The sequence below is a fragment of the Prenolepis imparis genome, unplaced genomic scaffold (genome assembly GCF_030444845.1).
Source record: "Prenolepis imparis isolate NDT839.2.m4 unplaced genomic scaffold, iyPreImpa1.0 SCAF_10, whole genome shotgun sequence".
NCBI lineage: Eukaryota > Metazoa > Arthropoda > Insecta > Hymenoptera > Formicidae > Prenolepis > Prenolepis imparis.
Window position 1 is genome coordinate 15489391 of NW_028141168.1, and position 24121 is coordinate 15513511.

At 36.7% G+C, this 24121-nt stretch overlaps 1 protein-coding gene and 1 long non-coding RNA gene across 2 annotated transcripts in view; one reads left to right on the forward strand and one right to left on the reverse strand.

The window, feature by feature from the left end:
* The window catches only part of LOC145941778 (uncharacterized), a 186510-nt gene extending 178687 nt beyond the window's left edge, over positions 1 to 7823 (reverse strand). Inside the window, exon 1 of the mRNA XM_083048068.1 lies at positions 7814 to 7823. The gene's annotated coding sequence lies outside the window, so the exon portion shown is untranslated. The remainder of the gene's footprint in view (positions 1 to 7813) is intronic.
* Positions 1 to 24121, forward strand: part of LOC145941782 (uncharacterized) — a 216563-nt gene that overhangs the window by 171992 nt on the left and 20450 nt on the right. The gene's annotated exons all lie outside the window — the stretch shown is intronic.

Consider the following 24121-nt stretch of genomic DNA (forward strand, 5'->3'; position numbering starts at 1 on the left):
GCGTAGGCGGATCGCAACAATCAGAATAACACGAGTGTCCATCCGGATCGGATTGAAGAGGATCCGAGGACCGGTTAGAAGAGTAGAGATGAAAAGAGAGAGAGAGAGAGAGAGCGATTACGCTTGGCTTGATATGCATGTAAAAGACAAGTTTTAATTTCAGATTGCGCTGTGTGCGTCCTAGCTTTATGCGTTCCGACGCGTCCCCGTGAAAAAGTGAACGTGAGATAATGGAACATAATGTAGCGTGCTCCGACCGTAGCCACCCTCTCCCCCGAAGTTGTCGGTTTACCGCCCCGATTGTACGGAGCGTCGCGGAAATAGCCGGGTAATAGGATACGCGTCTCACTTTAATAACTGAACTTTAATAGAACGATAATAATAATCATAATAAGGAAAATATAAAAAGTGGACAGTACAGTTGGTCTCGAGATACGTTGAATTGCGATACACAACGTTTTTATTACAGATAAAGTGTTATTTAAACTCGTATCGCTATAGTATTGTTCGTATATTTTTTATATCTATATATTTGATTCGCTATATATAAATATATATGTATATTTATATTAATTTAATTCTTTTAATTATTATTTTTCGATATAAGGTATAAATATATGTATATTGCATATAATATATATCTATACACATGGGGGAAGCGCAGAATGTACAAGTTTTTATACAATGGTGTGGCAAAAAAATGAAATGTTTTTCTCATTCGTCCACTAGGAAAACTTTTACGTGTAAGGCACGCTCCTTAATGATCCATCCAGCTTGGATCTCACAAAAACTCCGTTTCACCGCGCATGATGATCACAGAAACAATCGCAATCTTTTTACCAGAGAGAAGGTAAGCACACGAAAGACACTGAAAGCAAACTTTTCGTTATATCCTTTCTGTACAAAAATCTATTCATTTAACTTATCGAACGGCTGATACACATTTTTAAATATTTTTCGTTATTGTTTTATGGAGCTTGTTTTTCATAACTTTACCTGATAGCACACAATTTTGATGATTATTTTTCGATATAGAGCTTTGACTTGTTTTTGACAGAAAAAATATTATGCGATTATTTTTTCTAGTTATTATATGAAAAAATAAGAAAAAGTCGAGTTTTATATATATTTTTTTTAAATCTGTCAATATATAAATCATAATTATATTTATCAATGTCAGATTGAACGATATTGAATTGAGCAATTGACATCCGAAAATATGTCAATGCATGCGGAAACCGTCGCAATTGACTTAACTTTAATGCAATTATCGAACGATCATGGGGGTATCACGGTCCAGGGGTTTTTAATCAGACTCTTCAACTGCTCTGCCGTTACTCCCGCCTCTTATGAGGCACTATGTCACGGATTCAAATCATAATTTTAATGAACGCGTTGTGAATTCTGAAAATAATGGTCAACGTTTCCTCCGCGTATTATTTTCTCTCTCTCTGCGGCGGGGACGAGCGGGGATTTACGGGAAGCGAATGGAAGCAGAAAATTAACGATTCTACAGACGGTAGGACGGGCCCCGACGTGGGATGGGTCGGGGTGGTGTCGGGTGGAAGTTTTTCTTAGTATTTTAATATAAATGCAGCTGTGCGGCGCGCGGGCGACTTGGGCGAGCCTTCGTTTCGCGCGGGGGAGGGCCGGTTGTTTGCGGCAGTTTGTGCCAAGCTAAATGAAGAATGAAGCTGAAATTATTTGGTGAAAAACAGTGAAACAGGATGTGGAAACGACACCGCTTGGATTTACAGAGGCTGCAGCCACGCGTCGGGGGAGAGAGTCGACGGCGATGGACGACGATGGAACATTTTTAAGGGCGGTTGCTCCCTATCAGCAATTATAATCTATGCCATTTATTAAATATCAGCCTCTTCGACGGGATCGATTTAAAAAAAAATTCTTTTATTTAATTTAGTCTCTCAGAACGCGATTATTCTCTCAGCAATTATCTATGCAATAATCTGTGCAATTTATTAAATATTAGCTGATAGATTGATTTTTTAAAATTATTCTATTTAATATATGTATATCGTGATAGAGAGAGAGAGAGAGAGAGAGAGAGAGACGTCGATGACCTCTCAAAACGCGATTATTCTCGCGTCATTGTGTTAGTCGCATAAAAAGCTCATAAGGCGTTTTAATCAAATTCTCCTAAATTTAAATAGAGTTTTTATTTAAATGAGACAGGTTCTTTCGTTATTAAACGGATTTATTTGTTTAACGAAAAAAGTGGAGAAATAACTGAATTTTCTGAAAATTTTTAATTACGATTTGATTTCCTTAGAGTAGAGATATCTAGAGAGACACACACACAGTATAAAATGTATCGTGTCGCCAAAGACACTGTTTGACGGGTATCAGCATACTCCTATACTACTCACAGCATCCGTTATCAGAGGCGATGAGAGAAATTGATGAGAATGCTTAAGGCGTTCCTCTCGTTCGTCGCATTTACTTCATATTCGACCTTACCCAGCGGAAGTCTGCCTCCTCCACCCTTTCGCGTCGAAGGGGTCCCTCTTTACCCCACGACAGAATCTTCAGCCGCAGCTTTTTACGGCGAACCAATAATGAACTTTTTTTCTCGGTATAAAACTTGATTTGTAGGGCGCGCTCTCTCTCTCTCTCTCTCTCTCTCTTTCCTTCACTCTCTCTTGCTCTCCCTCTTCTTCCTTTTCTCTCTCGTCCATCCCTTTTTAAAGCGGCGAGAAGTATCTCGTTCTCGCACGCTGATATCACTCGCGGCATTGCTCATTACTCACGGCGTCTTATCGTTCTTACCCCCCATCGAGGCACCACTTCCTCCCTCACTCCTCTGCTACACTCTCGTCTCACTTACCTTCGCATCTTACCGACAGCCTCTTCATTTTTACACCCGCCTTCACCCTTCCACCATTCTCTCGTGACTCTTCTCTCCTCGGCCCCGTAAAATCTTATTTTGATCTTCAGATTGCGGTCCAGTTATATTTCTCTTTCTTCTTTTATATATTATTTATTAAAAATTTTCAATGTGCTCTAAACAAAAATATATATGTAAGATATATAATATATATATAATCTGAATTTTAATTATCTTAAATTTAATTTTATTTTTAGTATCATTTTTAGTATATAATGGAAAGATATATTTTTTCCGAAAATGAGTTTTTAATTTTTTTGACTCCAATATTCACTCTAAATTATTAAATTATTAAAGCTCAGATTCACAGGCTTCTATTCTTATCCAGTCGACCTCGATGGATCAATTGATAATGTTAGTCGAACATTACCCAACCAGTCTGCCTCTCCCTTCCTTTACGTTCTCTCCTTTCAGCACTTCTAGCATTATGCCGTATCGCATTTAAAATTTACTGCAGTCTTGATAGGAAAGTAGAACGCGCACTTGGAAATTATGAGGTGCTCGACCAATACTTATTTTTCAACGGCAAATTGTGCAGCTGTATTTGTCGCATTTGGATTTATACATCACATGTATATTTGTACAGCGATAGTTCTTTTTATCACACGTATAGACGATATTTAAATAATTTCTAAATGTGTTTTGTATCAAGTTATTCAAACGTGTAACAATTTATTTGCATGATTCATCTTAATGTAAATAAGTTTTACTCCACTGGGGACGAGCACATCTAATCTCTTCGGGTTAAATTTATTTATTTTAGCAGCGCTAATCTGGAAACAATACGAGTCTCCGTATTCAGTCAGGCAGATTACGTCACTTGCTCTGCGTTCAATAATGAGGAGTTGGCGGGGGATGGTAGTAATTCCGGCTTCCGCAGATATCAGAGACTTCGCGCACCGGCCAAAGATACGAACCAATAAGTATTGAGCCGACGGTGGCGATAGGGTGGCGAAGAGTCTCCGAGTGTTTCTTATCAGTGAATTAGCAGTCGGTGCGCCTCATCAGATGGGTGGCCAGAGCCTGATGATGATGATGAGGCGATGTTCTGCGAAATGGCATGTATCAAATAGTGCACATACATACACATCGAACAAGATAAACTTCCTTTCGAGAAATATATCGAGTGCAAAGAAAATAATATTTTTTAATCGATTGAAAAAACAATTGTCATATCTTAACTCTATACTTCTCTTTGTATCTGTAATTTGCTCGTTATTTTTTTGTAACGAGAGATTGAAAAAATTAAAATAGTAACACATTGACGCGTATATACGCTAGAGAGAAGAGATATTTTGATTAATATTCTGAAAAATATTCTGATCGCACCGTCTCGGAATATTTTCATTGTGATGATGTAAGCCAGCGCTGCAGAGGATAACTGCGAGGAGAAGAAGACGGAAAGGGACGATTATCCCCCGATATCAGCATACCAGGCGCGATGCACACCCCCGTGAACACTTCATTTATTATGCGGTTAGTTATCGCGTCTTTTCGTCTGATTTCCCTGGCAACAATGCGGCGTCACCGGCGCAGACAGGTCCCGGCGGCCTTAGAATCCTGACATGTCGACATCTCCTTCTCTCTCGCTCGCTTTATCTCTCTCCCTCTCTCGTTCTCTCGTTCTCTTTCGCTCTTTCTCTGGCTTACGAGATACTTTCTCATCCGCCACTCTAAGTGACGCTCCATGACGACACGCCATACGTCACGAGAAGGCTCATCCTTATCCCTCCCGGGTCCCTCTTCGTCTCTCTTTCTTCCACCTTCATCTTCCACCACGTCTCGTTCTCCGCAACCAAGGAACTTCAGCCAGGTACACACACCTTGCATGCCGCCATTTACCTATCCTTTGCTTTTCCACACGTCGCGGTATGTGTGTTCCTCCTTTTTTATTCCTTCACGCTTCGTTTTCCACGCCGCTTTCTTCTATCATCTCTTTTTTTCGCCACGGTTTCGTCTGCCGCCGCCGCGCCGCTTCTGCAGAGAGAGAGACGAGAGAAAAAGTCATTCGTTGCTTGAGTTACGATCGAAGGTGGGCGGGAGGGTGAAGGGTGAAACGTACCCCGGTTCATATATTTCCCCGAAATTTTGCCGAATACGCCCTTCAATCGCGTATGAAGCGGAATACGTGGAAATCGGCGCGCAATGTTGCGCAAGCTGTCGCTCGTTTAAAAAAAAAAAATTCTAGGGAAAAAGGACGCCGCGCACGCACATCATCCCTCAGCGTGTGCACCCTATACGTAATATGTAGGTAATTCGTCGAATTTTATGCATTAGCCTCTCTTGTGAAATTAATTAAAGCGTATTTATTATTTTTACTACTATTATCATTATTACTCTTTTATTAACGTTTTTTTTTTCATGAATGCGTGCGAGAATATAATTTTTCGCAATTATTGCATATAATAAAACTGGAGAGATCGATCGCCCTACATCGGATTCGAAAATTTGTGGAAGGAAAGCGGGCGGACCAAAATTTATCGCGCGTTAATGGTACTGTTTCTTCTATCTGTCGTCGAGTGTTTTTTACGTTGGTATAATAAAAATTTTCGCGGACACGGGCGAACCGTATGTAAGAAGCGGAATACCGTCCGTAGTCTAGGAGGGCCAAGAGAGGATGAGCCTTGAAGGAGTGATGGATGAACGCGGGCCGGTTTCTCTTCGAGAAGACGAGCTTCTCCCTAGACTGACATGTTTATACGAAGCCTGTCTGTATAAAGGTGCCCGTGGCTTTGCTTTCGTGCTCCTCTTTTGTATATATGTCTCAAGCAAAGTGCGCTGCTTACGATTTATCCGGTGAATGTCTTCTACGAATGCCTATTGCCCGCGTCGAGTAGTCGAAAAGGGGAACGGCGGTACGTATACATATACATATATACGGCTCTTAAATGGGAAGTAATACAGTTGAGTGATTAATTAAAGTTGACGTTTATCGTGCCCACCTACGAAGCTTATGAATGATCCACCTGACAAGAGTCTCTGCTTCCCATTATTCGACGCCTCGTGTCCTCGTCGTCTCTGTAGAAGTAATTTGTTACGCTGTAAAAATTATAATTTTGACTGATCCAAGTGACGCTCTTTGACGCTTAAAACTGGCTCCGGTCATTTTCATCTGCTCTTAAATATCTCTCCAACAGTCGACAAATATATTTCGCGAAATATTTTCGAACAATTAATATAATAAATCTCTCTGGATCTCTTTGTATTATTATATAAACGAAACTTGGTCTTAAATATAAAAACTAATAAACGATGTGTCTTTAAACCTTGAGTGGCACTGACATTTTAAATAGGGCAATACGAGTCGCGATGGCAATGCTTTATGCACGGCAAACATTTCACTCTTCACGCATTAAATTGTATTTGCATAGACGCGTTTGCTCTGTCTAAATAGAGTACGATATAAGCGTCGCAGTCATTCAATAAATATTTTCACCGTGTGATGGACGATCCTTTCAATTGACGCTAAAAATGGGCTTTCGAGAAGCATTGAAGTTTAATTCAAGTTAAATCTATCATAGAAATTTGAGCGTGATATGTAGAATGATTTGCCTAGAAAGGGTCATTGAAGGAAAAATAAATTGTTCATTACATTATATTATTTATTAATCGGTTACATATATTACTTTGTTTTCAAGATATTCAGGCGATGAGTGAAAATTATTTTTATACGCAATTTTGTACAGTTTCCTCGAACGATTCTCCCCTTAACGATTTTTGCCTAAAGTCTCTTTAGGAAAGAGAAAAGTTAATACGGATGAGCAATTTAAGCGAATCGCCCTGTATACGCAATATTTAGTATGTATAAGGTAATTATCTAAAATCGATGAGCAGTTCGGCCCGCCACCGAAACTACCTGCGGACCGCTTTGCGCGAATAACGTTTTTCGTGAAGTACGAAATAACGTACCGTAACTTTTGCGGCGGGCGTGGCGGTCTGCGGCATGAATAGAAAGCACCTTTAATTAAAAAGGAAAACTTACTACCTCGAAGAAGATTACGAGCACGGGCATTTGTAGGTTTCGTATCAAGGTTGAATATATATTGGGTTCTCTAATCGATAAAATTGTGCAAAAACGAAAAAAAACCGTGAAAAATTTGGCGAAGCTGAAGAAAAAGTATACACCCTCTTTCCCTCTTGCAAGTATACTTCGCACGTCGTTGGTGCATCTAAAACAATCTTTCGCGAATATATACGCGGAGCAGATTTTCTCTTCCACGAAGAGGCCGCGAAACACACAATCAGTCATTCCGTATTTTTGTAGCCGCGGTAAACGAAAACACACAATCTCGTGTTGAGAAACTCATCTTCGAATACGAATCCGAGAGCGTATCCTTACATTGAGAAAATTGACTGCAGTTAACTTGAGTGCACAGCGCGCAACGTAACGTGACCGACTTAAGGCTGACGGATTTCGAGCGGAATATGAATAAATTTATCGAAAGAGTGTACGAAGGGGAGAGAGAGATGGGGAGGAACGAAGGGGTGCGCAAGGGTGAGAGACCGGGGTGAGAGCTCGATGCGAAAGCCAAACGGTGGTAGAGGGGGGGGGCGAACAGAAGAAGGGAAGAGGCCAGAGGGGGTTGTGGAGGGGAAGGGGGGCTCCAAAAAGAGTTTGAAACTGCTCGGGGAACCCCTGTATTATAAATATCACCTATGAAAGATGGCGCAGACAGCAGCAGGGAGGCGATGGGGCTGGGGGACGTCTGGGTAAAGGAGTGGAACAGAACCGGAATTAGCATAATCAGAATAATTTCCACCAGCTGACAGCGCCCTCATTCTTTTTCCTGCGACGCGATTCTTCCGCTGCTTTATTTTCCGTTGTTTTCCGCCTTCCGCCACCGTCGCCGCCATCTCCGCCACCTCCGCCACCGTCGTCGTCGCCGCTTCCACCACAGTCTCTCGAATTCTCGCGCCGTTTTCGCGACTCTGCTTGGCGCATCGCGCATTGACCTGCAGCAATAGCGAAACCGGTTCAACCCTCAAGTTCTACCCTTACTACCCTATAATATACAAGTCACAGTATATATTAGTTTTACATTCCACCCTTGAAGTTTCCACTTAAATGTCATTACACGCGGTAATATTTCATGAATAGGATGCTAAAAATTTAAATTAAACTACAAGAATACTTTTTTTATAGAAAATAGTGAACTCTTTTCGTAAACCAGATTAAATCTCTTTGCAAATCGCCACATTTTCTTTTTTTTTTTTTTTTTGCGTTAAATGCCATTACTGGGTTGTGACCAGAGCCCGGATCTCAGAATCGCGAGAATCCTTCAAAGGAGGCGAGCATTTTCTAGATCGATTTCTTCAAGGAAAGATGCTACCAGAAAGTTGCAGGTCACGTATGGTTCGGATACTTGCCGCGATATGGCGCCTTGTGCCGCCATGCTCGACCGCCGTTCACCTTCCAGGCTTTGACTACTACCCCCCTTCCCTCATCCTTCCATCCCCCATTCCCCCTTCACCCCTTCTCTTCCTACAATCTCACGAATATATCAAAGTTCATGCGTTTCTACCTAATATCACTTGCGTGCACGAGCAAACCGACCCCTCCCCTTGCCCCCTTTTATCCTCCCTCTCCCTCTCCCCCGGCCATTCCCTCTCGCAGCTTCTCCTCACTTTCATGGCAGACCAAGTTGCGCTTTACGTGCTGGCAACGGCGACCCTCCGAGCTCTTCGCCTCTCTGCCTCCTCTAACTCTCTCTCTCTCTTTCTTTTCTGATCTTTATTCATTCTTTCACCTCGCCCATTTCAATATTTTTACGTTTTAACCGAAGGAAACTCGAACCTTGTCTCGTGTGCACGTAAAAAGTCCAAACGCGCGCTCTATAAATCTCGTAGCTCGTAACGTTGATCGCTTGCGTAACGCAGTATTCCGAAATGGAATAGGAAAGTTCTGCCATTAGGTCGCTTTATGAAACATGTTTTAAGATTCGAGCGCAGACAATTTGTATCCGTGTCAAAAGTATCGCAGAAACTTGAAACTAATTCTCTACTTCGTATAAGGCAGAGGAGACTTTAAAATGATTTATTTTTTATTTTTTTCTTAACCCTATATATATATCTGTATGTCTGAGTCTGCTTATATCCTCCAGCTTGCGGTTAATATCATTTGCGCTATCGACAAAGGAAGAAGCGTAGAGAGCGTTAGCTAAAAAATACCAAAAAAGCCTCCGTCTTCCGATAATAGACCGTTCTGTTTCGATATTATCCATCCATTATTCATTCGGAATAAAAGTGGAATCTCTTAGAATCGCATTCGCGGTAAATCCGAACGGCGAAAAATGTCTGATTCAGATTCAAATGCTCATAGATCCCGCTGTAGATCCGCGGGCGTTTCGCAGTCCATTGTATTTATTGGTAGAAACAGGGCGACCGGGGTGAAAGCCACCTTATGTAAGTATACATGTACTCATACTTCACCATTCGCTCGCGTGCACATTCGTGTGCTCGGTCGCATTCATCCGTACACGAGTACGTACGTTTACAAAGACGAGTTTCGGTCGAGAAGGTCTCCCAGCTCGTCAACCGAAAGCTAAAGTTTGTGCGAACTCTCTCTCCTTTTCTCTTTCTTTCGTTTTCTCGCAAGACTTATCGAAACGAATGACAGATTCCAAATCCGATTGTCGAATCGAAGACAACGATATATCGCAATGTTAGTTTCAAAATTATTTCGAAAAGCTCTCTGTCTTTTTTTTTTTTAATTACATATCATGACTTTTTCAAAACTCTATATCTTTTATCAAAATTACTGGCAGCAATCTTTTCTCCCGCGCTCTGCGTGAAAGAAATCACTAATTATATATGTGGAAAAATAAAAAAAAAATTGAAAATTGCAAAGAGAGATTTTCACGTGCTGCGTTACGTAGAATGCGAGATATAAAAGCAATTTTGCTGTACGCGAGTGTCGCTGAAAACGAATTTTTCACACGAACGCGAAGTTTAAAGGCACGCAAAGCTGCACGTAGCACGAATACACACGTACACACGCACACACGCAGACACACACACACACACACACAAGCATGCAAGACTTGCCACGTCACCAGCACTCGGATCCGCGTCTATCTGTCAGTTTCCAGTCTCAAACAAGATGGATGGCTGGCGAATGGAAATCATGGTTGAAACCCAACCCCATACCCTTGCTTCCTTCCACTGTGAGAGAGCGCCCCTCCATTCTGCGACTACCCTTATGCCGAGAGGGCCACCTCCCCCGCGTTATTCCACACTTCGTTCTCCCGTATCATCCTCCTACGCGTATTCACCCTTCCCGAAATACAAATATATATTTGAAAGATCTATTTGCTATATATATTAGATTTACGATATATTCTGCTGTTCATCATTTTCTCGCGATTATTAATTATATAACTTTTTATATATATTTATTCACTCGTTTATTCAGTTATAGTTGTACATTGTAATAATATACCCGATTATACTTGAGATATATTTCTTACCGAGCATAAAAGAGTTTTAATGATTTATTGCGGAGATCATTTTTTGAGTAAAAAAAATTGATAATTAAAAGAAGAAGAAAAAAGCAAAACTTGTTCAAATTAAAATCAGAAAATGATTCATCAGTGTAATCTAAAATACATACGCATAATAGACAAAGAAAAATATGTATAGTATATATGATTTTAACTAATATCTCATATTTGTCTATTGTCATTTATTTATGACATATAGTATTAATTATTTTTTGTAAAAATTAATATTATTTTTTAGTATATATATATATATATATATATATATATATATATAATTTTTTTCATATAAATGTAATTTAGATAATAATTAATATTTTGTTATATTATCTCAGTTATATTATTATCGACGAGTTTAAATGTTAGTTTTCTATAATTATATATTTCTATTTACTATTTATTTCTTCTATGATAAACACATTTTTTTGAAAATCAAATACAATCAAACTTACAAGGCCACATTAGACATGATATTTCGTAATAGATAAGACTAGAGTTTTCGATAGGTCTCTTAATTATTAAAAATATATTAGTTTCAATCTCTAATCGATATTATTGTAGGAATATAAAAAAGAAAGTAAAATTTCTAATATATAGTAAAATATAATATTTTTTTAGACGATTTTTCCTATATGTAATTAAACAGTATTGAGTTTCTCAGAATGCGAATTATGATAAACATTGTTCATTAATGCAATGACATTTTATAATATTACAAATTGTCTCTTGAATCAACTTAATTATGCCTCTAGCAAAGGCTTGTGTACGTTATTTTTCACATGTCACTGGTACATAAAGTAAAAGCTTTGGATTTCAAATTTACATTTATATAGTAATATCAAGCTTTTTTTTGCGATATGAATTACATCTATCGAAAGATGTTGTTCGTCAAATCACCCTAAGCTCTTATCAGATAAACCAGTCGGACTCTACATTCTTTGCCTACAGATGTATAATATTAGATGTATGTACAATTTATGTATATGTATGTATGCACTGCGTTCTCTAGGCAGATACTGCATGCTTATAACTGCTTGTAATTCCCAAAATTGAAAATATCATCATAGATATTCTCTTGAAGAAAGAACAACGCGTTCTGATTCGATGGACAATTCGCACTGTCGTTACTTGCACAACCGTTCAGCTTCTGCGCATAAGAATTCGCTTCTTGCAAGTCGATATTGTTCTGCACGTGTAGCGGATTCCATTGAAGGTAATTGTTGTTCGACTGCGATTGAGCGCCGATTGAATGGCCAGTGTTGATGGTCAGCTGTTGATACGCATTTGCTTGGGAGGAAGAAAATATATTATTGTTATCTAAAACATTGTAGGATTGCACTTGCGATTGCTGCACAGATCTATCGATCGATGCAGGATAATTTTGCGTGTCCTTGTATCTCGTATCGAGAATTCTATAATTTTCTATCTGATTATTGTTCGGTGACACCTCGCTCGAATATGTGTAGGAAAAACCGATATTTTCCGCATTCTTGGGAATCGTCGTCCAGATCAAATTGTCGGTAATTGTCGAAGACTTGAAGACGGTCTCCGAAGAGGGTGTTATCTGTGCGCTAGTTGATTGAGCATTTTTAGAAGCATCGATGGATTCAAGCGGGGATTCCTTAGACTCGACATTGTTCTCCTTCTTAACCTTCATCCTTCGATTTTGAAACCATACTTTAATTTGTTTTTCGGACAACTTGAGAGTCTCCGCTATCTTAATGCGTCGTGATCTACAAAGATAAGACCCGGCGATAAATTCCTTTTCCAGCTTGACCAATTGTAAACTAGTGTACGCCGTTCTGGTACGTTTCGGCTTTATATGCTTCTTCAGGGTTGCTGGAATTAAAAGTTGGTAATTGTTGAATAATATATGTGTGTGTGTGTGTGTGTTTATGGGAAATACATTTTTAGTGTTTTTCTTTTCTCAATGAAAGAATAAGATGAGAATGAAAAATCGATGATTTAAATAGCAAAATTAAGAAAACGCGAAAAAAATTATATTTTAAACTGTACAGAGAGAAATGGCGAGAAGATAATTCAAGAAATAATTGTGCATTAATATATTTTATATTTCTTTAAATCTGCTATTTATATTACTCTAAATCTACTCTAAAACTATCTCTTGAGATTTTTATAATCTCCTTAATTAAGATATTACATTTACGTATTTCTGTCATTAAAGATGCATTTTGTTAATAAATTTGGTTTTATACTAAGACAAAAGAGATGTTAGATATATAAAATAAAATATTGATGACTAATACAGACAGAAAAATATAAGAAGAAATTAAGATATTTAAATGGGAGGACCCCTTAGGCGTTTAAAATTCCTTAACGATTACGTATTCTTTTGTATATTTTATCTCTAAAAATTGTGAAGGACTTGATTTTCCATCACTTTCTAACACTTTATTTATATATAGAGTGTCTCATGTTAAAAATATTGAAAGAAAATTCTGAAAACTTTTACTGATCGTGAGAATGTTAAAAAATTTGAAACGCATCAAAAAGGAGAATTGGCGACGCCGATAACACAAGAGAATATTGTCACACAAGGATCGCACAGCGGGAGATCCGCTAAACAGGTCGCTATACCTGCTGTGCGTCTCAAAAGCCTAAACAGTAAAGGCGGCTTATTTCAATAAAATGATGACCAGGGATTAATGAGCGAATATTAATCATCGACGAAAATCAGCTATCTGCGAAGAAGTCCGTTTCAATTATACGCATGGAAATCGGTATTTGTGTATAACAAAAAAATTAATAATTTATTGTTTGAAGGAACGATTATGATCTTCCCTCCGGCGCCTTTAATCATATTATAAAATAGAATAGCTTATCTAAGTAAAAAGATAAATTTATATTTTCAAGAATTCTACGAATTACCGTGACTTTTTCTAGAATAATCCTTTTCTTGAATAAATCTTTTCTAATATAGTTAATATGTCGTAAGAGAAGATTTAGAAATATTATCTAGAATTAAAGTTAAGAAGTGCATATAAAGAAAAAGATGCATGTGACCTTCATACAATAGTGCATTAGAAATTTTGATAAATTTTGTTATAAACATCTCTATATAAAAACAATGCTATATCCAATGCATAATTTCTTGAAATAATTTTTCCAGATGAAACGTAATGATTCATGAATCAGATGTTGACGTTTTAAGTCAGACTGCGTTAATGTCGCATCCAGCTAGATAAATTAAATTAATTTTTATTCTCCGTCTCTGTTATAGACAAAGATGATGCAAATAATATACATGATCTAAAAAATTAGTAGCTTCGCGAAAAATACAATATCGATGAAGCATCAATGAAAAGTAACTAAAAATCTGTTAAAAGATTTATTTTGCACAATTTCTTTTGCCGAAAAAGAAATAGAATAATGAGAATTATATCTAAATTAATATACGACTATAGAACTTTATTGTTTTTTAAGGAAATACTTTTTACATATATAATTTGATCTTGAACTTTCTTGATATTTTTTGATATACTGTTATCATGCATCTTTTTTTTATATTCTTCTTAACTTTAACTCTAGATGATATTTGAAACACTTTTCATTGATGTCGTCGATATATTAATTAATTAAGAATTTAAATGATCTAAAATGATTGATTGATATATAGATACATTTTTTTTGCAGATCTATTAAGAAATAACACATCATTAACGTTAATTTAATTAACCGCTCTATATATGAAAATTTACGCTAATTATCGCATTATTAAATTGGATGCACAGTTGCACAGTATATTTGATATTATGTTGACGTGTGATAGTGACGTTACGTGCAGCTTTATGCGCAAATACCTTCACTATAATTCATCGTTGTCGCGAAATTGAAATATGGCTGCTCAAATTTCCCTCTCTGCTCATTTTGTGGTATTTGTTGTTGCTGTTGTTGCTGCTGTTGCTGTTTTGGCATCACTAATTCTCGTGAAAACGTTTGCTGTGTTAACACCTGCTGCAGATTGATTTGTTCCATTTTTATGGAGTAGCTTAAAGTGTTCTTGTCGGTGCAAAATAGTTCACGATTTTGATTGTTAATACCACTATTATATTTGTTTATCACTGAATTTATGGCGCCAAAGGATTTAGAACACTGATAGTATTGATCTATTTTGAAGCTATTTTGTAGCTGATTCCATACGAACGTCCCAAAGCAACATTTCTCATCAAAGCAATGTTTCATCAATTAACGACAATTTAATATGCGACTGACACGTGGTCTTCACACGAAATTCTGTTCGACAGCCTCCGTATAACATATATATATTACATCTACACATCGAAGATTCGAATTTTGACTCGGTCTTTCTCACTCTTCGTATACTTAAAAACTAAGTTGATGTTTCACCTATCGATGCTTCGACTGTCAATGACAGACTGTGCCATCGAATTCTTTTCCATTTGGGTTGAACCTTTGCATACCTGCAAAGTGAGAGAGAGGTGGGAAGTCTTTCTACGATAGCTGTCTAACAATGATATCATCAATCCTTTCAAAGGTTTCGAGTTAGCGATAAAGTTTTTTCTAGATATTTACGTCATCATGACTGTTTGTTTAAAAATTGTCAAGTTGAATTTTCCCGATTTATTTTGCATATATATAAAATCTGTTATTTATTTAAAAAATTTTACACTTAATTTTTTATATTTTCACAATTTTTTGTTTAATTTGGAATTGTTCAGACAAATTTTTATAGTCATATAATGCACATAAAAATTAATCAATTTATATTGATGGAAATGCGTAGAGTTATGATAACATTTCTTTATATGTATTAGACATATGATTTCTTTGTGTATAGTGTTAAGCAAGTTTGGTTGAATAAAGATGTTAAATTGTTTTCGAACACAGTTTTAAGTTTGTTTTATGATACGAATCTCTAGAGAGACGATGTTTATGCATCAAATATATTACAATATATATATATAACTTTGTTTGTATAAGAAAACTTAATGTGTAAAAGATATTGTAATACCATATGTATATATAATTAGAAATTATATGTCTAATACATATACTAATACATATATAATGTACTAAAATGCAAAGTGCGCGTGTAAAAAAATAACAGTTAATAAAAACAGAAAAATGTAGACACTTTTAATAAAGATTTCTACATTAGGAAAAATGTTTGGCTCGTTAAATTATTGTCGAAACAGATAACTCTTTTATTTAAAAATATAGTTCTCATGAGATGGGTTCAGCGTCTCTAGATATTTCGTTTATCTAATTTTTTAAGATTGTTTTAATAATATGCGAAAGAGATGAGCGAGTTGTTATACTTTCTAATGACCCACATAAAGATTTTTATTCCAAAAGTTTTTCCATGCAATAAATATTAATACTAATGTAATCGAAAGACCTTGCTGCGGAATCGACATCGCATTTTTTTATTGTCGAACAATCGAGAAGATTTTCGTAATTCTTCTCGATTTAGGTTTTCATCCTGGAAACATATGTATTTTAATAATAATTCGCGCATCGATACACATCGATATATAAGCGATAAATTTTCGCCTTCATAGACAGACTTTTCCCGCGAACTTATGTTATGAAACAGCGATGGGGAGAGGTGGGAAGAGAAAAACGCGGAGATCGGGTCCGGGACTTCGAGATACGAAACCGGGAGATTGATCAGCGTCATCCTGTCCGTCTATCCCTGGACTCTCTCTCCTCCAGTATTCCTCCTCCCCTTTCACTACCGCGAGAGATTCTATATTGTCTTTTTGTCCGTTTCGCGTCTCTTTTCCGCGCGCGCTCTCTTTTCCTCTCTCCGTCTTTCCTCTCCTCTCGGAATCAGCCATTCTCCATCCGCGCCGGAGAGCTGTCTGCAGATCCGCGCCACCGGTTTTCCAACCTTCCTCGCCCACCCCAAGGACGAACATCCTCCGACTCTCGGCCACATCCACCCCTCGCCGAAGCTTCCTCATCGTCTGAGCGTCCTCTTTTTCTACGCCTGCTTGTTCCGTAGACAAAGATCGCCGCGATAGAAAAAGAAGGCCAGCGGTCGGAGGGATGGCGAGGGCGAGGGAGGGGTGAGTAATACCGTAGGAAGAAAAAAAAAAAAAAAGAGAGAGTGAGAGAGAGCATCCTCTCGTTGCTTCTTTCCTTCTCTTCTTGCAATCAACTTTTTGGGCGGGATCACGCGTCCGCACCTTCGCCGTTTCCGTTTTACCGCCGAAAATTATTGCTTCACGGCTGCGATATCCGCGCTTGTGCTTGATTCACGGATATTTCAGGAGCTCATAAAATATTCATTTTGTAAGAAAAAAATATGTATAGGTAAGCGATTAAAGGTGCGAAAAAAACTTTTCTTTTTAAATTTTTTCGGACATAAATATAGAATATCGCAGAGCAAAGTTGATTAATTAATAGAAGATGGAATGGAGACATAGGGATCACATAGATAATATTACAGGATGTTTTGCATCAATTATTCATATAATAATAATAAAATGCAATGTGTAGAATTATAGTGTGTAAAAAAATTAACATGAATTCTATAATTTCGATGTTTAATTTTGAAAATACATGTAAGCAAGGAAGTATCAGTCCACATTTTTTTGCGATTACTCATCGAAACTTTTACTAGTCATTATAAGGGAATGTGAAAGGGGTGAAAATCTGTAAATTTTAACAAGATTGCGTCATTTGCATTTTAGTAATTATTATAATTCCTACAAGAAATGATGACATAATGAAACAATTGATAAGGGTGTTCTATACTTGTGATATACTATCTCCAAAAAAGTTTTGAAAATAATTTTTAATTTTCTCTAATAATAGATTTTCGAATGAAATAGGAAATTTGTATCAATGTGATACTCTCTCTTTGATGTATTGTAAAAAACATTAAGTTTCAAATTTTCCCTGTATTAGTCAAGTTGATTACAAGAAGATAACGAAAGAGAAAGGTTAATTTTGGTTTTGGAGATAAATGCTAATAATGTTTGACATGTATGTTTTTTTGTATTTTTGTATCTAAATAAAAAATCGAATTAGCTCGATATCAGGAGTGTGACATTTATTATTACACGAATACGCGATTATCATCTTAATACAGCTCATATCTCAAAAACGGAGAGTTTATAGGTTGTTTCTCCTTACGATACTCGCGTTTACGTATTAATGAATAATTATCGCGAATAGTCTTTGAGATATCGAAGACGCGCATTGATATAGAAGGCAACAGCAAGGAGATGACGAACGGAGGAAGATATTTCAACCGCAAGAACGAGTGAGCTGACATCAGGAAGAAGGAGAGGCGGGTATGAAGGGCTTGGTTGGAATACGGGGAGATAGTAGACAACGTGCATACGTATACAGAGACGACGGGTGAGTAAGGCGATGGAGGACAGGAAGGAGGACGGGGTGCGGGAAGAGGAAGGAGAGAGTGAAGGGAGGATCGGTTGAAGTAGGAGGGTAAACCTTTCCCGACCCTTAGCAACGCTCTCGCGACGCGCTATCCTGCGGATAACATCAGCGGCTTCAGGGCAGGAAATGAAAATCGCGCCGACACTGTTTAATTTAGATAAAAGCATATGTTACACGACGAATGGCGCCTCTCTCTCTCTCTCTCTCTCTTTCCTTTTCGCAAGATGGTATATCCTTAAAGAGGCCACATTATGTCTTTTCTCAGAAGAAATCCGTGCGAAGAGACGCACGAAGAGTGAGAACGGGGTCGTTCAATTTTCGCTCACTTGTTCGAGCTCTGAACACGCCGTATACAATTTTCTGAGACGATGCTTTATAAATTGCGATATAATTTTATATTTTTTAAAAGATTAATAAATTGAGATGTGTATGAGGTCTGGATGTTTCTGCAAAATTACATACAAGATGATATATATGCTGTATCATTCTCTTTAATTATATTATAAATTACATATATTATTTATTACCTTTTTTAATTATATTATCTATATTACCTACCCATATTTTAATTGATCAATTATTTTGAAGTGCGTGTCGATTTTTCTCTTTAAGTTTATGATTAAAGTATTAATGCCGATTGATTCGATCGTATTAAGATGTCATGATCGCGGGAATGCCGAAGAAAGACGGTTCTTCTTCTACGGAATGAGTCGAAAATCGTTTTTACCGAGGATCCGGGACTCTTCGGGACACATCGCGCGCAAGAAGCACTCGCGGATATGACGTGTTTTTATCGGCGATATACCACGGCCGAGATCCCGAAGAGTCGTCAACTCTCCAAGCCGGATGCCGAGATTCGCGCGAGCAGATAGAAAAGGCATAGCACTTTTATGCTCTGGAGGTTAAAGTTTAGGAAGTTATTTTGACTTTCGGTTGAATGCCTCCGCCTCCTCCTACTTCGGTGGGAGAAGCAACCCTGTCAGTTTGCTTGACGCGTCTCCCCGTCATAGCCACCCCTCGCCATCGTGAGGATTTTCCCTCTCATCATCCTCTTGTCTATCTTTCTCTTCTTGTCCTTTCCCTCATCTCTTCAACTATTGTTACTTCTATCGAGAGTTGACTTTCTTTTAATTAAAAATTTTCCCTTTTTTCTCGTTTTATAGAATCTCTTTGAAATTTAGAAGATAATTTTCACAATCAAATCTTGCTTCAATCTTGTATTTTGAATTTTGTGCAACCCTGTCAGTTTGCTTGACGCGTCTCCCCGTCATAGCCACCCCTCGCCATCGTGAGGATTTTCCCTCTCATCATCCTCTTGTCTATCTTTCTCTTCTTGTCCTTTCCCTCATCTCTTCAACTATTGTTACTTCTATCGAGAGTTGACTTTCTTTTAATTAAAAATTTTCCCTTTTTTCTCGTTTTATAGAATCTCTTTGAAATTTAGAAGATAATTTTCACAATCAAATCTTGCTTCAATCTTGTATTTTGAATTTTGTGTTTTATGCTATCTCTTGCGTTATTTTTCTCGCGCTCGCTATATCGTATTATTTTTTTTTGTCTTTTTTTTTCTCTTGTCCGTTCCGTGTCCCTCGGTTCGAGCAAAAAGTTGGCAATCTTATAATAGAAGTTTACTGAATACAAAATCAGTAGCCCTCCATGTCACTCTCCGTGGCCAACCTGTATCGTATTTTAATGAAACCAACTTGCTAACGGTTGCGCATCTCAGTACGATACTCAAAATTCTGATTCTTCATCGTTGTTATTACAAAAATTTTAATCTTTTCAACTTTGTAACTACATGTTTTGTAACTAAATTTATACATCTAATCAATAAATGTAATATAATATGCGTAAGGATCTTGTTATTACAAAAATTTTAATCTTTTCAACTTTGTAACTAAATTTATACATCTAATCAATAAATGTAATATATTACGCGTAATGATCTAGATTTCCAAAATTCAAGTAATAAATAACATTAATAAAATTTATAGAACAAAAAAAGTAAAAAGTAAAAATAAGAATCTTATTTTATATATATCACTGTTAATTCAATACATTTAAAATAATAATAGAAAGATGCTGCTCGTTTAGAGAAGAAATATAACTTAAATAATATCGAAATATAAGTTAAAGATATTTTTCTCTAAAGTCAGATTTTATTATCATTAAATATTTAGGAAATATTTAAATATATGAAATTGTATATAAAAATATTTAAGTATTCTGTCTTGAATGTGTAGTTATCTTTGAAAATAATGAAAAATAGAAACCCGTTTATAACACACGACGTTTAAGAAATGTATTAGAAATGCAGACATGCTTTCCAAAAGAATCATATGAAAAGTTTATAATTTTGTCGATTAAACGTTTAAACTCTTTCAAGTCTACTTTCTAATATCTGAAATAATTCTATGCATTTTTATCTAGACATTGATTGCATTTCAGTTTTACAATATATTATTTGTTCACTTTTATATTGCTATCGTATCACTGATTTTATATTTATTTTTTCATTTCAGCTTTCACTTTTACGACACCTTTTAATATATAATGACTTTATGTAAAATGACGACATCAACATATAAAACATAATAAGATCATCGATGAAATATATAATTTATAAATTATTAAATAAAATTAGATAGATAACATTTGAACTCTTTTAATGATGTGCAATTTGTTAAAAGTTTCATAATTACTAAAAAATTGATAAAATTTATCAACTTGTTGAAATACCAGTACGAGATTATTACAGGAAAAAATAAAATTCAAAAATATTGCCTACGTGTAGCAATTGTAAGCTCTCATCTTCAAAATCTAATTACAATTATCGTGATAAGTGGCGTTACAAGTTACCCTACTATCCCTGCTGGAAGACACGTGGTCAACGTGGACGACGTCCACCGTAAAGCTTATACGGCGTGCTTTCCTTCAAGCGCGTTGCAAGTGTACAAGGGTGGCAAGGGGAGTTGCTTGCGCAACGGATGATATATTATCGGGCGCTGTTTGCACTTTGACAACATCGCGGGGCATAAAAACGCTGACTCATTTAAAGCGGCCCCCGGGATTGCGCGGTGCTTCGGGAGGATCCGCGTGCCGGGTTTTCCTCTACCTCTCTCTCCCTTCGCCCTCTCTCCTCCTCTTCTCTCTTCCGATCCTCCGGTGTGTTCCAACCTACCACCCGGCCTCCCTTTTCCGTTCCGGCGCAAACCACCACCACCGCAATTGCACCCCGTCGTTCTCCTTCCCACCACCCTCGCTTTGTCCACCGGGCTCTCCTCGTCCTCCAGCATCCAGCATCCGCGTCTCTCCTGCGAGTTCCACAAACCTACCCGGCATCTCGTGACTCTCTTTTCTTCCGCGCCAACGGCAACCGGACTCATCCTTCGTCCGCTTTCCCGCCTTCAGCCTTCTTCCCCGCCATGTTCACTCTCACTCCTCTCCCTGCGTTGCCTGCAAACTGCCTCCCAACATTTCCCATGACCCGCTCTTTCTCTCGCTCTTTTCTTCTTCGAGATTTCTCCTTTCTCTCCCCCCACGCACGTTGAAGCCGTCGTCGACTAACGGTCGCTTATAATTGCGATTCTTGGTATAATTTGTATTAAGGCTAATTAATTGCAATGGCTTGTATAATTCAGTTCACCATTATTTTCCTCTTCATCTGTTCGCAACGGCACGGCGGTGAATGTTTAGTCGTGACTGAAGGATTACGATTAAATAAAGTTTTTGAGAAACTTTATCGTCTCTTCTACTAAATTTTCTTGTGCACGTAATAACATTGCACAAACTATTTAAAAAAAAAACACGCGTAACTTATGCATGATCCAAATTGTCCATACACATATGAATGTCTTACTCTCTTTAGCTCACAGGATTAGGAATCTTATGCAAAAGTTGATAAGTGGGATGGGATGAAATGTGGGTCGCAAGGCTCCCTCGAGTGGATTCAGTGGGGTATTCAATGGGGTAAATGGGGTATTGCATATTAAATGCGCAGATAGGGGGTTATAACGGTAAAAGGAGGAAGCGGAATAGCTCGGGATTTAAGAGGAACGTGTGGAACAATGTGTGTAAGCTTGATGCGGTTATTGATTACGGATCACTGTCATTGACGGCCCGTCATATGGAAACAGTGACCGTTTTTCGTCACAAACTCATCGACACGTCCGTGCATTATAAATGCATGTACTTTGGAATTGTGGAAAAAAAATTCTCGCTGTTTACTGAATTAGAATTATTTTACCCGTCATATGTTCTATTCTTGTCGCTAACGTAAAATTAATATTTGCAATTCCATTATCTACATTAATTCTAAATGTATTGTCAAAAGAAAAAATAAGGTGGTTAATGTTCAAATCTTTAATCTCTTAGTAGTCGTTTTTCCTTAATTTTTCCTACTCCAAAAAATTGACAGATATAATAAGGACCACCTAGATTTAAATAAACAATTTTTTAATATTTAATTATATTCTGGTAGCTTAATTTATCAAAATTATTTTTGATTGTTCTATAACTCGAACATTATTATAATAATAAATTGAAAAGGCTTTGATATACAAATACAAAATCAGGTATGAAAAGGGCTAATAAGAGTTGGGTACAACAAACTGATTTTTGAATTCTTCTCAAATTATTTTGTGTTAATTAGAAATAATTAAAGAGGAATTTGAAAATCAATTATTAATCTTTTTCATATCTGATTTCGTATTTGAATATTATTGTTTAAAGAAAAAAATGATTGCAAACCGGAAAAAAATCAAGCAATCTGCTATTAATCATAATAAGAAAAGTCCGTGTTATAATAATTAGTATAAATCGCAACTGATAGAAAGCCAGAAAGAAATGGACAGAACAGGAGGCTCGACGACGTATGTCCCCAAAAGCCGCGGAGCTTAGCGTTGAGTGATCGCCGCTCAGTCGACCTCGTAACCGGCGCCATATATCATTCAAGATGGCTGGCATCTCACGCTGTTCAGAGAGAGACAAGGGTGACAACCCTCCCGTCTCTGCTTGCTACTTTTGACTGGCTATGTCTACGCCTTCGCCTGATAATCGTATTAAGGAGATATCAACCCTGAAGCGATGGTTTTTCCCAAGTGCTAACTGTATTAATGTAAAAGGCTTCGGTAAATGTGATTGCAATAAAATTGCAATATTAATGAAATTGCACTGCATTAATAATTATACTTCTTACTAATTATACGCATTATTTTTTTAATTATTGATATAAAGTAGAACACTTTAAAAAGTAAGTTACATATATTTTAGTCAATAATTAAAATTTTTTAGAATGAAAATGTATTAAAGGATAGACTCAAGTAAAAAATAAGAACTAAATAAACTGAATGACTTAGATAAAGATAACAATTACATAGTGATAACACTTACAATATTTTGTTTGCAATTTGCAATGACAAATTAAGTATAGTTGTACAAATAAATAAATAAATATATATATATATATATATATATATATATATGCATATTAAAGCGTAAATAAAATTTATTATTGATATGCCTAGTGGAAATTCAATATAGAAATCCGATATTCAAAGTATGCATCTGTATTCAATTGTAATTCTGGAATAATGTATCGATCGATCGCTTTGTATAAATAACCAGAGGATTATCAAAAGCTAATTAATTTGCATATGCGGATTAATCACACATGAATAAATGAATTAATCAAATAATTGAACGGGCTAAAGAAAATGTGAGTTTTAGGCTTATCTATAAATCCATGAATTTACATGAACAATACAATTACATAATAATGCGGTACGATTTAATTTCATTTATGCATTTGTATGCAAGATTTGCAAAAATTTTAATTTGAAAAAGTAGCCGGGGAAAAAAATATTTTCCTCAGTTCCATCTATCGTTTATAAATGTGCCTCGTGAGAGTCTAGCCCATAAGTCGATAAACTGAATTTCTCTGCAGTAAACTACCTTACTTGCGTCAGGTTCTATGAGAAGACTCTATTGACCTAACACAAGGCTTTTTCCTTTCATTAAATTAGTATTGTCAATATTCAAATTCTCGGATGGATAATAAATAGATATCAAGATAAAAAATACTCGTAAATTCTATGGAGATATGAAATGTAGAAATATTAATTATTTTGTTGACATTTTAGAAATTTCCCAAATATCAATATTTGCTGCAATATGTTTAAACATTCCTTCTCTTCTTTGTTGAAAAATTTTGCAAAGGGATATGTGAATATTTAATCTTTAATTTGCTAAATAGAGCTATTTAACTTGTGCCTATATAAGTACTATCTTATATATAATCATAAAATTATATACTCTGTTGAATTTTGCC